At 34.9% G+C, this 4,765-nt stretch overlaps 1 pseudogene; it reads left to right on the top strand.

The window, feature by feature from the left end:
• Positions 1–1,309: 1,309 nt before the first annotated feature.
• LOC116873168 lies at positions 1,310–1,711 on the top strand (annotated as a pseudogene).
• The last annotated feature ends 3,054 nt before the right edge of the window (positions 1,712–4,765 follow it).

Raw genomic sequence — 4,765 nt, 5'->3', positions numbered from 1 at the left:
CCTTTTTAAGATGGGTGACAAGAGAAGAAGGATTTGATTTCAGGTTTCTCTTCAGAGTTAATACACAAAGGACCTGTGTCTGCTTGAGACTCCAGGCTTTAGAGCAACTTTTTTCAGTCCTGATAGTGCATGGAAAATTTTTTTAAATATATCTATGTACATGTAGTTCTAGAGAGTCTGGTTTTATTGGTCTGGGAGTAAGAGGTAACATGTATTTTAAGATCTGTATTATTTCAAAGCTTCTGAAGTATTTCAAATAGCAGCCATATTTAGGGAATCACTGATCCAAGTATCAGTGAAGATACTGATGGGAAACAGATGAACATTGAAAGGTTTAACAGAAGAGCTCTTTTAACAGAGATGTGGGCAGAAGAGTTCAGAGAAACAAAACTGATGGGATTAGGAAATGCCGAATGGCCAGCAATTGTGTACTGACCAATGAAAGATTACTCCAAACTTTGCTGTGAAAAAAAAAAGAGAATGTAAGGGGGTCAGTGCTCAGAGATGAAGACACTTAATTCTTCTTTGCTTCAGCTTTTTTTTTTTTTTAAGATTTTATTTATTTATTTGACAGACAGAGATCACAAGTAGGCAGAGAGGCAGGCAGAGAGAAGAGGAAGCAGGCTCCCTGATGAGCAGAGAGCCTGATGCAGGGCTCCATCCCAGTATCCTGGGATCATGACCTGAGCTGAAGGCAGCGGCTTAACCCACTGAGCCACCCAGGCACCCCTTTGCTTCAGCTTTTATTGGTCCTTCAGGATAATTACAAATCCTTATCACTTTTTCTCAAGCCATGATGTGTGACAAAGGTTCTTTTTTTTTTTTTTTTAAGATTTTATTTATTTATTTGACATCACAAGTAGGCAGAAAGGCAGGCAGAGAGAGAGAGGAGGAGGAAGCAGGCTCCCTGTGGAGCAGATAGCCCGATGTGGGGTTCGATCCCAGAACCCTGGGATCATGACCTGAGCCAAAGACAGAGGCTTTAACCCACTGAGCCAGCCAGGCGCCCCCCCCCCCTTTTTTTTAACCATCTTTTTTTTTTTTTTCCTTTAAGACTGTATTTATTTGAGAGAGAAAGAGTGCATGTGCACGAGTTGGGGGGACAGTGGCAGAGGGAGAGGGAGAAGCAGAAACCCCACCGAGCAGGTAGAACTCTATCCCAGGACCCTGAGATCAGGCCTGATCTAAAAGCAGATGCCACCCAGGAACCCCGAGGGTTCTTACTTAAAGTAGGAGGATCTGTTCATGGGAAAGATAAGATATGCTAATCTGCACAGTCTACTAAACATAGCCTAAGGGACAATTCTCGAGTCCCGCTTCGAAGATGACCAAGAAAAGGAGGAATAATGGTCGTGCCAAAAAGGGCCACGGCCACGTGCAGCCTATTCGCTGTACCAACTGCTCTCATTGTGTGCCCAAGCACAAGGCCATTAAGAAGTTTGTTATTCGGAACATAGTAGAGGCCGCCGCTGTTAGGGTTATTTCTGAAGTCAGTGTTTTCGACGCCTATGTGCTTCCCAAGCTCTATGTGAAGCTACATTATTGCGTGAGTGGTGCCATTCACAGCAAGGTAGTCAGGAATCGCTCTCATGAAGCGGAAGGACCGAACACCCCCACCCCGATTTAGACCCGTGGGTGCTGCCCCACGACCTCCTCCAAAGCCCATGTAAGGAGCTAAGTTCTTAAGGACTGAAGAAAAGCTGTTCTCCAGGAAAAAAAAAAAAATAATAATAATAATAATAATAAATGGCAATTACACTTCATAAAAAAAAAAAAAGTAAGATGGTGTGGGGAGGAGGGACATGGATGTGTAGGTGAAGAGGGATTGGGATAAGTTTTCCTCTCCTTTTGTCTGTTTTGCAATCTCTAGCCATGCTTCTCTTCAATAGAATCTCACTAGAAGTCTAAAGGCAAGCAAACTTAAGAATCTGGTCCCAGCAGCTAAATACAGACTCAACTGTGGGAAAATACCATGTGAAATAACACGAACTTGAAAGACTACTCAATTCAATTTTTAGTTCAATATTTCTTTTTTTCTAGTCTTGATTTCATATTGGTGTTGAAGATCTTTATTTTCAAATCCTGTATTCAAATGTGCATGCAATATGCTCTGTCTTTAGATCATGTTTTTTCAATTATATAAAATCAAAATTGGAGACTTTTTTATTTAAAAAATTACCACAGTAATTATCTAAATTGAAAAATAAAAAAGTTTTCTACAAAATCAGTGATTATCTGGTAAGAGCAATACAGTTCTAGACATCTCATACATTGGTGCAAAAAGGAGTGATCAGATTCAAACATACTTTAAAAGGGTTTTGTACAAAAATATTGCCAACACTTAAAAAATAACATGGTAATAAGTAATTAGAAAACCCTTTCACAGTATTTGAGTGACACTCTAAATAGTTTTGTCAGTTACCTTGTAAAAATCACTTAAATTCCAATTAAAAATGAGAAATCTAAAGCTAAGAACCATTAGTCACTTGAGTTGTTTTTAGACTATTCATCAGAGTTAGCATATATAATATTTACGAATGGTTTTGCATCCATTCCAGATAATGTTAGGTAATATTTTTCTTCAGAGCTTCATACAATTAATGAGAAACTCAACTATCCCAAAGAATTCGCAACAAATGGCCAATTTAATAAAATAATTTATATTGATTGCCTGTGGGTGAGACACAATGTTAAATACGTAAAGTGATGATATAAAAACAAGAAACTTTCAGATAAAAGCCTCAGAAAATAAGGGTAATTCTTGGTTTCTAGCTCTGCTCTCAAAATTTTGGGCTTTTCAGACCTGTTAAAAAACAATATCAAAAACCTTTGTATTGCTAAAACTTTGGAGATCCAGGAATTTCTTCCAAATGGACATTTTTTCTATATTCCCCCAGGTATTCTGTCTTTGAGATTCTGGTTAGGTGCCATGTTGGCTTTTCATCTGTTTTGTCATCTAGGACCATCCTCTGATAATAAATGAAATGAAATGAAATGGAATAAAATAAAATAAATCGATATTTTGAGCTAACCATCCTCTTTTTTCCTCCGAGTTTCTTATTATTTTCCATCTTGGCTATTACTTCAGCCATGGTGACTTTTTAATTGTTTTTCAAATATGCCTGGTATACACAAACCTTGGACCTTTGCACTGTTGTTATCTTATTGAAATGACTTCTGCTCCTATTGCCAAATGCCTCAATCTGTCATTATCACAGATCTTATCACCTTCTCAGCAAGGTCTACTCTGAGTACAATAATTACAACTTATCTTCTTGGCCAGAATGCATGACCCACTCACCTTATCTATTTGTTTATCTCTTAAAAGGTATCATCTTCTAACAGTGATATATTTTATTTCTTGTAGCATTTTCATTTTATATCTCCCTTCATTTTAATAATGCCATCAGTGCAGGGATTATTGTCTTCCAAAGTTGTTCACTGTTGTAGCCCAGAGCCCAGTTCATTGTAGGCACTATAAATGTTTGTTTGATAAAGAAGACATACCCACCATGATAGCAACATATTTTCACATTCACTGCAATTGATTTAAAATAAATGATAGCAATTTTTGTAACTGATTTATCAATTAATGCTAAAAATCACAGTAGGTATCACAACTTGTGGGATGCTGTTGAAACCTTATATATAAGGAGTTTTATCATCTTAAATACTCAATTTTAAGAGAAGAAAGGACAAAGATTACTAGCTAAACATATGAATTACAATGTTCAAATGCTTAAGGCAAAATATGCTGACAGAAAGTGGAAAGGAAAAAAATAATAAAAATTAAGTGAAAATTCAGTTATTTTATAAAAGGAATTATATAGGAAAACCCCTGACAAATTGATTAAAGGAAAGAGAAGACATACATACAACTTTTATGAACTAAGAAGGGGATATGACTATAGATTCTACTAAAATTAAATAGAAAAGTGAATATTATGAACAGTGATAGGCAATACATTTGAAAATGTAAGTAAAATAGATGGAGAAATTACTGAATTATAATTTAACAAACTAACTCAAGAATAATTATAGAATCTTAACAAACTTATAATAATTAAACAAATAGGATTAGTACTTAAAAATTCTACTAAAAAAATATCAAGTTGCCAGAAGAGTTTATAGGCATAGTTCATCAAATGTTTAAGGAGTCACTTACTCCACTTCACTTGTACATAAACTTTACAAAGGAAAACAATGTCTTTTCTCAAATTGCTTTATGAGGCTATCACTCCTAGTATCAAAACAATTAAGACATTACGGGAAAAAAATATTTAAAATTAAATATACTCACACACATATGTCAAAATCCTGAACAAGCTTCTTAACAACAATAACAATACAAAAAGATAGTATATTTTAACCATATGGATTTTCTCCAAGTATGTAATAGTCCTTTGGTACTAGAAAGTTTGCTATTTACAATCACTACATTATCTTTAATTTTATTACCTGGGTTCAAAGTGTTTTGCTAAAATTCAACAACATATCCTAATGGAAAGTATTAAGAAAAAAGATTAAACAAAGTTTATCTATAAAACCCCTGAATAATAGCATGCTTGAGGGAAATGTGCAAAGCATACTCTTAAGATTTTGAAAAAGGTGATGCTCCATTAAATCATCACCTACATTTATATTTTGGCTCAAAGTTTGGCCAGTACATTGTAATAATAGAATTTAAAAATATAAATAACTGAAAATATAAGTAAATATATATTCATTATTTGCATTCAATAAAACTACATAAAAAAACTATGAA

This window comes from Lontra canadensis, unplaced genomic scaffold, assembly GCF_010015895.1.
Source record: "Lontra canadensis isolate GAN:19392208 unplaced genomic scaffold, GSC_riverotter_1.0 scaffold1, whole genome shotgun sequence".
NCBI lineage: Eukaryota > Metazoa > Chordata > Mammalia > Carnivora > Mustelidae > Lontra > Lontra canadensis.
This window is presented reverse-complemented; position numbering and strand designations above follow the sequence as displayed.